At 39.7% G+C, this 12455-nt stretch overlaps 1 protein-coding gene across 3 annotated transcripts in view; it reads right to left on the reverse strand.

Moving 5' to 3' along the window:
- ARHGEF3 (Rho guanine nucleotide exchange factor 3) overlaps positions 1-12234 on the reverse strand; it is a 131431-nt gene extending 119197 nt beyond the window's left edge. The window contains exon 1 of one of the 3 annotated variants that reach the window (XM_032984334.2): positions 12136-12234. The gene's annotated coding sequence lies outside the window, so the exon portion shown is untranslated. Of the gene's footprint in view, positions 1-7466; positions 7488-11572; positions 11720-12135 lie in introns of those variants that run through there. The other 2 variants (XM_032984335.2, XM_032984337.2) reach the window with 2 other exon arrangements.
- Positions 12235-12455: the final 221 nt, after the last annotated feature.

A 12455-nucleotide genomic window follows, 5' to 3' on the forward strand; every position in this document is an offset into this window, starting at 1 on the left:
CAAGATAATATTCCCTTGCTTTTTTGCAAGAAGGTATACAGAATCATTAAAAAGCTGGTTTAACCTGTGTGAAACCTGGGTCAGAATCTGAGTTGACAGTCATAAACAGCATGAAAAGCTGAGCACAATTAGGCCAATCTTCACAAAACCAGTTCTTTGATGATAACATCGATCTTTGCTTCAAAATTCTGTCCATGAAAGAGTAGATAAACAGCCCTAGCAAGCATGTTTATTGGACAGAAGTCCCCAGATCAGCAAGCGAAATTTGGTCCTTACTGGAATTAATGTCTTCTTTTTGCCTGTACTTTGCTGTGAACAAAGCATGCAGCATGGCCACTCCAGAGAAAACAGTATAGACTTGGAAGAACAGGTCCTTAATTTTGCATTTTTTCTACATCCCTCATAATAGAAAGGGATAAAAAACTTTGCACAGCCTGTTTCTGAGAGAATTTGTTTCTTGAAATCTTGTTTTAAAGATCCAGAAAACTGTTCTGAAAGGGAGACTAACTAGCCATCTGATCTCTTTTTCGATCAGTGCCTGACCTCAAATTTACTCCTGATTCTGAAGTTGTATCACTTAAAAAAAAAAAAAAAAAAATCGAAAGCAAAATAAAAAACCAAAACAAACCACCACCAAAAACCAAACCCACCCAAAAAACTAATAAGTCTAGAAGTGGCTCAGCAGCAGCAGGTGTTGAAGGTTAAATTTTTAATTGCCTCTCTACTCTACAATAGTGCAGGAAGAATAGAGTTGTTCTTAAATATATTTTGAAGCAACAATGCAAGAATCCATACTTAAACATCTTCTTCAAAGTTCCCCTCGTTCTGAAAGCAATTTCCTGACGGGGCAAATGAAAACTTTCCTTTTGGTAATGCATTTCTACTCTATATTGGGAAATCCCAGATGCTTAAATGATCATGCAAGTTATGCCAACAAGAGTTTTCCCTTCTCTTGCAGTCACTCCTACTAGCAAGATCACAAGTTCAAGGGAAGGTTAAAAGCAGTCCATTAATTTTCAAAGTTGGAAGCTGAAAGATTCAGATTAGAAAACCACATGGTTGCCATTGCAGCAAAAAATAACACCAACCAAATCAACTTCTCCTGTTCAGTTGTAAACTAGTACTACAGCAGTAGTGTTCAATATATGAGTCCCCCCGCCCCCCAAAAAATATTTTTGGCACTCCCCACCCTTGGAAATATTTAAGCAAACACTCCATACATATCTTTGCATTGAGACTTCCATGCTGAAACTACAGCAAAAGCAGAGGACAGAAGTAATAAAAGTTACTGTGTTACAAACTTTCCTATGAATAGTTGATGATAAAGGTTGACATACATCTAACAGGTAATAAATGAAATATGGCATAAACCCAATTTATGTTCTCACATGTTCCGCAGAGAAAACCACACTGAGGAATATGGAGAGGAATACAACTTGTCAAACTTCTCAACTCCCTCACATTCCCAGTCTAGTATCTGGAAATATCAGTAATACATTGTACTCCTTCACCTCAACAACCTCAGGATCTTGCAAAAATCTGCTTCTGGTGTTTTCTATAACACCAAAGGAGGGCATCAAGAGGCCAGCATTTATTCATTCTGACAGCAAGATCTCATCCACAACACCTTCAGAAAGATATCTATATGCTGGATAAGACAGCAGGCTTTTTAGCTACCAAGAGGCATATGCTTTCAAGACATACAGTTATGCTCTTGCAGCCTCCACTGCTCGGTTTCCAGTAATACGGAAAGATCTGCCAAGTCACCCACTAACTAAACACATGCACTCGTCACGAACACATGTGGAGGAGAGAGGCATAACAGCCAGCTAATGCAATGGTGGACAAGCATCCTTCCTCAGCTACCACTGACAAAAGGGGGAAGGTAAACACCACCATGCCTGCCCAGCCCTCTCCTCTCCTCTGCACTGCAGCAGCCAAGAGCACACGTCCTCAAGATGGGAGCAGCCAGCGCAGGGCATCGCTCTGCCTTTCCACCCACACCAAAGGATGATCAGTCTCCAGCAATATCCACCATAATCCCTATCTGCTGTAGTATAAACTCCCAGCATCTTGAATGGCTTTTTTCTATATCAGCCAGTTTCTTCCAAATCATACTCCTCCTTCCTTACTGCCTTTTGAGATGGAGGAGGTTGTTAAAGTTTTGAGACCAAGTGTCTGTCCAGCGTTGCCATCCAGCAGCACGTCTCATTCTCACTTCGGAGGCTGGACAGCAATGAGCCAGACAAGCTTCTGGAAAATCATTAGGGATACTCTTGTCACCCTATTCCCAACAACAGGTCTACACAGGTCCTAGTTCACTCTTTAACAGGAGCAATGGGTAATTAAACAGCTGATCCCCACATCACTGACAAGTTTTATGGCCTTGTCAAAATACCAGAAGTTTTTTAGTTTCCAAATGACAAACGGAAAAATGGTATCCATCAACACTTTCGAAAGCCATGGATACAAAATATTACCACCACTTCTCTTACTTGAAAGTAATTTCAGTGAAAAATTCTCAGCCTGTAGATTCTATCCTGACTCACTGTTATGCCACAGACTGCTCTTAGATTCTTTCTTCAGAATAAATAACTATTTTTAAAATAAAAACTTTTCTATTTTAAGCTGTAGAAGGGGATATATTTTTTCAAGCATTAAAACTATTTTGTCAAGTGTTTCTAGTGAACACAAACTGCTTCAGTAGGTTTATGATAAAATGGAATTGTTCTGCTGCAGAAAGGGTTATTATAAGGCTTATATTTTCTGAAAATAATGTTTATATTAAAAGTGAACCACACAAAATTAAAGCTAAAATTGGCAAAGTAAACTTTTGTTTGGAATATACTGTTTTAGTTTTTCTGGTTAAATAAATCCTGACACTATCTCCAGAAATCAGTCTCCAGTAATAATAACATCTTAGAAAACTAGATGCAATTGAAGAAGCAAAGGAACAATGCTCAGAAAAAATATGTTATCCACAGGTGCCTCTTTCTATATCACTATCCAGCTCTTGTTTGGACTTGAACTTTATGGCATAGGCACTATACATGACGAAACTTGAGGAGGAGAATAAATCTATCATCTTTCCTCTTAATAACTTGAAGTCAGATGCCAAGGCAAGTCAATGAATATTAATTTAAGAAACTGCTTCAGACATATTCTGTTCCTCATCCTCTGTACACTGAACCTTGACTGTTCCAGATAAGGAACATGCACTTTAATTAGGTGTTGTCCTAGAGATGGTGCTGCACTGTAATAGGAGGAAGTGGGCAAAAGGCAATTCCAGAACAAAAACACAGGGAAACAATGTCAAAGACTTTATTTAGAGCAGCTATGTTTAACATTACTGTCACTATCTTACTGAGGGAACAGCTCTGAAGAAACATCCTTGCTGGTTTTGAAGACAACAGAAATTTAGCATCCTCGGTGTTCTACAGCCAAGTATAGGTTGTTAAAGTACCCAGAAGAAAGCATGCACCCCAAAATTCTCTTATCTCCACAAAGAAACTCATTTTTATGTTTCCATTAAAATCATTAACTTTGATTATGTGATGCATTATCAGTCCCTTTGCCTTAAAGTAGATTCTTACAGCCCATCATGTCAGAGAAAAGCCTAGTAGTGGTAAACTGCCAGCTCAAGAACTGAAAAGTCTATTATATTTAAGTGTACTTTGTTTATTTAGATTTCGTTCTGGAAGTTGCGCAATTGCCCTTAAATGGACTAAAATAAAAGGGGGAAAAAAAGGATCCAGTATAGCACAGCACTCATGCCTCCAAACACCTGCACAGAACAGCATTATAGGATCATTTAAACAGAAAAAAAATAGAAGGTTCAAGGAAAGTGTTGAAGCCACAACACCCCATGGCTCAAACCAGCCTGTGATTTATATCTAGGAGAATGGGGAAACTATTAGCTGATCTTTTTAAAATCATGAGTCCCTATACAAAGGCAATTTTCCCTCTTTTTCCACCCCCCACCCCCCCACCATGTGTTACAAAGTGTAGATATACTGTTATCCTCAGGCTAAAAATCTTTTTTGCCTTTTTCTCCACTCCCTACTTGTATCTCTAGACAAGTAAGATATTCACAGTAGCGATAGTTAAAAAATAACGTATCATTCAACAGCTGTTCACTACAGTTGAAGTAAAAATAACCGATATCTTCTGATAAAACATGTTCCCACAGCTCCTTACCTTCACCAAAATGCTTTGCATTGTTGAAATAGTATCTTGTTATACTTGGTTGATAAGAGAACTGTGAAAAAAGCTTTACTGGACCCCAGTCCCTTAATGCAGAAACTATTATTTCTTTTCATGAAAAAGAAGACAGTAACATCACTATAGTAATGCGCAACTACTACAAAGAAAAAAAAAATAGAAGTTACACACCATCATTCTCTCAAGCAGAAGTCTTTATGCTCACAAAATCTGAACAACAGATTACTAATTAGCAAACACGTATTATAACATCTTTCATTTTAAAGAGCTGATTTTCCATTTCCTTACTAATTGCACAAACGTCTGTAATTTCCAATGAACATTTACCCTTGTATTGTTTTCTGAAAAGTGACACTTCCACACACAAAGTTAGCAAGCAGGTAATATCTCACATCTTGATAGCACTCAGCTCCTAACCAGCAACCGCCTTGGGCAAATAGCTTGTTGAAGGACAGATTTAAACTTAAAAATGAACTTCATTATTTAGCTGCATAACAACAAATACCAAACCCAATCTTTTATCCAAACTGTTTTTCTGAGGTTTTCAGATACTGCAGTTGCCAAATATCTTTATACCACTAAAGGACACTTCAGTAGAAGTGGAGTGAAAACTCAAGAAGCCCTTCAAGAATATTTTTCCCAATTGCAACTCCAAGTAGCAGGCAGTGCTGAGAAATTTCACATCACATAATCACTTCAATCCAAGCCTAGCATACCATAAACTTTGTTTCATACACATTATGGTTGTTTCAAGTAAGTTTTGACCTCAATGAACACGTGGCATACCATTACTTACCTTACTGAAGTCTTAAAAATGCACCTGATGCACTAAAGGTTTAGGAGGACCTTTTTAACTACATACTTTTGAAAGGGTTTTTATTCCTGTTCTGGAGGCATTTCATTAAAAACAGACACCTTTTGTCCTCTTAAGAAGCACAGATAAGTTTTATATAGGTAATTTGCACAAGCGTATATACAAAGGTTTCTGGAAGAAGTAGTTCATAGGACCACAGGCACTGCACGAAACTTTTCACTATTTCATGATTCCATCAGAACTCTCCAAGAGGACAGAGAAGCAGCTTTAAAATAATATAATGATTCCATCTCACTGTGAGTATCAAGTTTGGCTCCCTTTTCCATACATACACACCGGCTATAGACATGGAGACAGTGTATCCAACCTGACATAAAAGACGTTTATTTTTGAAATGACATGAATGTTATTTTTATTTTCATCACAAAGTAGATTAAAAGGTAAAAAACAACAGCTAAATGAATAAAAACATAGATAAAAGTTTGTACCAGGCTGAAGCCAGAGCACTGACATGGAATAGTGTTCCATGGTGGAGAAACTGAGCCTGCTATGAGACATTGTTTTCAATAGGACTAGTCCGGTAGTTTACTAAGACTTACCTCTTTTCCCTAAAAAACACCAAAAGAAAAGGAAGGCAACCAATCATGTCACATCACCTTCATGAAAGCACATGAACAAGTTTACCAGGATCAAAGAGAGGATGTGGTTATAACTCTGTCATCTTTCAGAACCACTTAAAAATGTTTATGTAGTAAGACACCAGCATCAGGGAAACCACAAACAGGCACATGCACATGTTTTATTCCCAAAATACAAATAACAATTTTTCCTGAGCTGGCTATTGCCGTGAAAAGCAAGATTTATGAAAGAATAGAGACTGCTGGTTTAGTCTATCCTGAGTATCAGCATATTATACAATACTGTACATCACTGTAATAAAGAACAGAAGAGCAAGTACTCATCTGCACTGTCCAATCTGCAAAGTTACTAGGTGCTCTGCGTCTTTTAGTGGTTTCAAACTCAAACTTTATCAGTGCGGGGGGAAATAGTGAATGTTTGTGAGCTTTGTTGTCAAACAAAGTTTTAGTGATGGTAGCTGATTGCCATATCAATAAAAAAAAAAAAAAGAAATTTAAAGTTTCAGTACTGTGTATCTTAGTAATAACACACAACTAAATCTCTCTTATCTGATTAGGAAAAAATCTAACATTACAAAACACCAGTAAAGACCTGAACAAAACATTTTAAACCAAAGGCAGGAGGTACACACACAAAATGAAATGTACCATTTAAGCAGAATACAGAGAACACAAAGTACTATACTCTATTCGATGCAAACAGATATCAAGGATTTTTTTGTCACTATTGTCATAATTACGTATGCATCAAATCTGTTTCTCTCTGGGCTAAAAGATCCAGATGTTCTGATTTCAAGTATCTGTCTTCAGCACCAAATGGTAAACAAAACCTAGCTATTCTATCAGCATGCAAGAATAATTCTGCAGCACTGACCATTCCTCTACCCTTTTCCCCCACTCGAAGTTTTACTTTCTTTTCAAGAAAACAAGCAAACAAAACACAACAGTATAATAATGCAGCTTCTACTGCAAACTTAGTGCTAGCCTCTAGTCAGTATGACAAGCAAGAAGGGGCAAAAAGTTACTTGATTTTTTTCATAAACTACGATTTCAAATGCAAATATAACTACTTTTAAGTTAAACATACTGTATTGTGTTTTGCAGTTGACACTACACAGCAAAACAATGTTGAGAGGTTCTTTCCAAAGATTATGAGTATTTATGTTCCCAATTTAGTGACTCATACAGCTAGCAATTTCTGAGATAAATTTAACTCTGTCCTCCTCAAACTTCTGAATTTGAAAGGAAGCACTAAGTTGTTATTCAAAAGTTGTAACAATGACAAACACAAAGATTTTTATCTATTTTTTTTTTAATCTAGATTTTATCTAGGGGAAAACTGTTTCCAGAAATAACTATGTGCTATTTCTGTAAAGAATACTGGAAGGGCTATACAAAGATAAACCAATTTAAGGGACAATTTATAAAAAAAATAAAAATAGAAAAGAAAAGTAGTTTTCTGCAACTAGCACTTAAATTAAGTCTTTTTCATGGTAATGACAGACTTGGAAAAAAAGAAAAGAAGAGATACAGCATGCATGCCCACCGTAAAATTAATGCAAACACTGACACGTTTTTAGTATTGTTCTCTTCCTTTCAAAATATTCCTGCCTCCCTCATGATAAAGGGGTTTATCCTCAACAAAAATACATTGAGAATACATGAAAACCAAGAGAAGTACATGGTTGAGACAAACACAATCCATCTTCCCTTTTATCAGAATCATCACTGCCAAGGGAACAGTAGCAGGTTCAAAATTTTATCTGCCTGGAAGGGTGTCATTTTCTCCTTACCATTAAAATCATGACTATTAAGATAGTAGGCTGAAAGGATCATCATTATTTCATTCAGGATTGCTGCACAGTTTAATAAGTCATTGAAGTTTGTCAAGTTGGTTTTGCATTTATTTTTCTTGGTTATTTAATAGATTTGAATGGCAGACAAAACGCTGTATTGTCCTCAAATTATCTTCTTTTCCGTCTTTACAGCTTTTCACCTGCAATCACTAAGCACAGTCAAAACACAAACACACATGTGAAAGTTTGCAAGATCACCCCTCCACACAGTAATCGACTTGCTTGAGAGAAGGTTTTCTAGGATATTAAATTACTTATCTGTGGAGCATCAACAAATGATAATTTTAACAACATCTATTCAGTAGGCAAAGTATATTAAGGCTCATACTCACCTAAGAGCCTCACTAAGTACAGGGGGATACCGGGTTTGGGATACACTCGTCATAGCCTGTGTCAACACAAACATGGTGGCTTTAAGGGCTGTCCTGCAATGCATACATGCCTCTGACCTCTCTCAACCACCTGCTATCTGGATATATCAGTTAAGGCCGTATACAAGCAGCAGTGGTCATCAGCCACCCCAAAAACACACGCTGTCCAAAAAGCTGGTTGTTGCCTTCAAGACAAAGGTGATGGTCCAGACAGAACCTTCTGAGGGAACACTAGCTGGACACACCGAAATAACATCAGTAGCATTCCTGATACAGTACAGACAGTGTAATGGACATAATCTTCTCCTAGTTATAATCCTGAAAATTTATTTTGGAAAAAAATATGAAGTGTTTAAAGTAAACTAATGAAAGCTGTACTTCTATTTAACAAATGTAATGTTTGAGAGATGATACCAGCAGAGCAGCTGTTATTGCTCTACAGAAACCACACAAGTCAGATAACTCCTGCCAACTTTCCAAATTTCTGCAAGCTTCAGTGCTATAAAAGCCAGTAAACCTTTCTGAATACAAAGTTGTACCACACATTGATTACACCCGCAGACTTATAAGGGGAACTGTGTGACTGTGAGGTTAATTAATCCTATATAGAAGGGGAAAAAAATAAAAATAATAAAGAAAATCAATGACAGTATAGGGCACCTTTCTAATCAAACGATGTTACCATTTCTCTTTGTATATATAATGATTTAACATGAAAAGCAAAAAAGTGCTCTTTTACTGTAAAGAACATAAAGCTTCTGTTTCTTGTCCAGTTTAAACAAGTTTTTGGGAGGGGATTTATGCATTTCACTACTGGCCATGTCTTCAAGTATCACCCTCAGCAGTCATCTGCAAGACACCTATCACTCTGAAGTAAATCATACATCTATGGCAGCATGCTCACTCAGATTTGAAATCCTTAGGCTACTCATCAAGCACATGATTAGGAAGAAGTAAATAAATATTCATGTACTTATGCCCTTGTGTTTAGATATTAACAGCCTGAATCATTAGCATTCTAACCACTTCAACTGGATTCTGTACAGTGTTGAGCACCTGCAAGTTAATCATTATTTACATTTCCATAATTGACAGCATATCACTTCATGTTCAACCCCAGGTGACATTAGATGGGAAAATGTTTTGTGTGTTTTGTGTTTTACACACCCTCTGTGTTACATTTGGGGATGGAGACCACCATACTTACATGCTATATAACTATTTATTTCAGATAGTTACAATGCTGTTATAACCAAAAGAAAAGCACATGGTGTTTGTTAATCATAGATTATTGGAGCATATTTACCAAGTCCTTCATTTTCCAGTTATTTACCTACTAACTACAGTAGTTCTATGTGCTCTTAGAGACTTGTGCAAGACCACAGCCATTTATTTATTCCAGATTTCACTTGGACAACTGAAATCCACAACACATCCTCACAAGTTGAGAGGCACAATTTGGTAAAAAGTATCAAAGGGACTTTTATAGGACCTTGAAAACATTAGATATGTGGAAATAACATTTTTTTGAGGCAACAAGTATAGAAGCAAACATTTCAAGACTTTTCTTTGTCTGGCAAGTTATATTTTCATCTGTTTCCACCTTTTATTCCAACGTAGTCCTGCTTTGCTCAGGCTTTTTCCAAGTCACAGCTTAGAATGTATCTATGAAGTATCAGATTTATCTATTTATCTCCAACTACTAGAATTTATCTGTAAAGCCTACATGACCATGACCTTGAAATTCTTATATTCCCAAGATTTAATAAACAAATAAATAAGAGACTAATTCAATTGAACATTAAGAGACTAATTAAGTTAAACAAAATAAATCAGTAATATGATTTATAGCACCCCATGTCTTTTAGTCTTCCACTAAGCATGTATCATTTGCCAGTTTCACTACGTATTACACGGGAAGAAAAGGGGATGTCTTAACACATTCCTTGCAATATGCACATCACATTCATCTCAGTATAAGGTGTCTGCAACATAATACACATACATAAAGCACTCCAAAAGGAATCTAAATGCATTTATTACGGCATTCGCAGCAGTGGACAGATGCTTTCACAAAAAATACTCAGAAAAAATATGCTTCATCAACAGAGATTGTTGAAAAACCTAAAATACTGAAAACACACAAATAAAACTCTAGCATAAACAGATTTCAAGAGATCACATTAATATTCTTTAGCACCGAAAGCAAAAGATTTAACATGGGAAGAACTAGCTCATGAGTCCATATCAAGACATACATATAAACTCCCGAGTAGAATCACGTATCACCCACTTCAATTCATGAACAGCAACACAGAACTGATTTTTGTTTAAGGACATGTGGTCTCACTGGCCATTTGCTGGAACCAACTCCACATAATACACCTCCAAATCGTGCGCACATAAGACTCCCACAACATGGAATCATGCCAGAACAACTGTCTACACAAAAGCGGCCCAGAGAAGAAGTGCACTATTCAAAACAGAGCGGAGGTCTGAGAAAATGTGCAGGGAATGATACTGAATGTTACAGTGTTTTCATGGGTCATGAGGCCTTGTCACATTGCTAACCCGTACGCACCACTCTGATGGGAAATTAAAAGGGATTTCTGTTCAAAACAATAAGGTATTTTGTTTACTCGAACTGGGCAACAAATATTTACTGAAAACAGTAAGTCATATATAATACATACTTACATGTACACGCACATGTATAGATAGCATAAACATTTTTAAATAGAAGGGCTAAATCCACTAAATAACAAGCCAAAGATATTTCTGTGCATTCCCTTACTTCATGTACACTGAGGCAGTTATGTTTCAAATTCTCTCCTACCTACATTCTCAAAACCTATTATTCTGCAATAAATATTTTAAGCCCATTTGTTTCCGAGTCCCATGACTTCTCCTATTCTGAACTCAAACTCTGTACAGACAGAGCATCCGTCTCATAACTTGTTGCACTTGGCATATCTCTGTACATGCTACAGAATTAGGTATGCAACCAAATTAATTCTGTAGCAAGCACTCCAGGATGAAGAAATTTTCTCTGCCCTTTCTTTATCAAAATGCAGGACATAAGGTACTAAAGTATAACATTTAACTATAAATTATATTAATGCATGTATGCACACAGCAATAAAATATACATGAACATTTATCTATTCATGAGATTTAAGAACTACACAGAAAAACTGAGATATCAATTACCAAAGTTGGATGTCTTGTATTAACGTAAGTGGTTCCTCAGTAAATCACAAATTCTGGTCACCACCGACCACCTCACTAAGATAACCAGTACTGCACCGGAGCCAGCACCCCCGCACCTCACCGAGTCTTCACCTGCACAGGCCTTCACGAGCATTAACTATTTAAAATCAGAGAACGAGCCGTGCTATGCTAATTAATGTTGTCTCTCTTTTACAGCCTATTCAGAGTCTGCTGTGACTGACTCCACAAGTGTAAGTAATTACGCTCGATGTTTGTTTTTTTTCACTCCGCTTTCGCCTACAAACCTCCTCCCCCCCAAGGTGGAGGCTGTGCCGAGCGGAGGGAAGGGCTGAAAACCAGAGACCAGCGGAGCCGCTCTCTTACGCACCAAGCCAAACAAGCAGGCAGGGGAATAACTTATTTTTAATAACAATTACAGTTTTCAAAGGAGGTAAGAGGCACCTGGGACTTCGGCCCTTCCTTCGCGGCGCTTTCCTTCTGAACTGACACTCCTGGAAGATTTATCCCTGGACGACGGTTAAAAGTTCTTTCAAAAACAGACAAGTAAAGCCACGGCGGCCGCCGAACCCTGAGGTGAAGCTGGTCAAGCGCCCGCCGCCTCCAACCGCCGCCGGGCCGGCGGCGCGCGGGGCCCCTCACAGGGCTGCCGGCCGCGAGCGCGGCGGCGCAAAGCCCCGGCGCTGAGGCACCGCGTGCCCCACCCTCCCCGCGCACCGCCCGGGCGGGCGAGGGGAGATGGAGGAGGAGGAAAGTGCGTCCCCCACCCAGCGGGAGCCCCTTCCCGAACCCCCGCGGCTCCCCCGCTACTGCTCCGTGCGGAGTCCCCTCAGAGGCGGCGGGTCCCCCCCGGAGTCACAGCGCAACCCCTGCGGTCAGCCCCGCCACAGCCGCCCCACCCCGCGCCCGCAAGCCTAGCCGTCTCCAGGTGCCCCGGGAGGACCGAGCCCCCCTCAGCCCTGACAGACAGCCGCCTCCCTGCCCGGCCGCAGCGGACAGCACCTTACCTTCCACCCTCCTGCTCCTCCTCGGCTCCCGGCATGCGGCTCGCAGAACTACCGCCCGGCGAGGACGAGAAAGGGCACGGGGGCCGGGCGGAGGGAGCGGCGAGGACGCGGGGTGTGGGGGGGTGGTCCAGGACCGGCCCGGCGGCTGTCAGGGGAGGCGGAGGGAGGAGACGCGTGTGTCTGTGTGCCAGCCCCCCGCAGCCCGCCCCTCTCCGCCGGCCGAGGCCCGCCCCGCGGCTCCGCGTCCCGCCTGCCGCGCCCGGCTGTCCGCCCTTCGCACTGGGTCTCCCCTTTCCCACCTTCGATGTGCTCCTCGGTTC

Source organism: Tyto alba, unplaced genomic scaffold (assembly GCF_018691265.1).
Source record: "Tyto alba isolate M040663 unplaced genomic scaffold, T.alba_DEE_v4.0 Super-Scaffold_3, whole genome shotgun sequence".
NCBI lineage: Eukaryota > Metazoa > Chordata > Aves > Strigiformes > Tytonidae > Tyto > Tyto alba.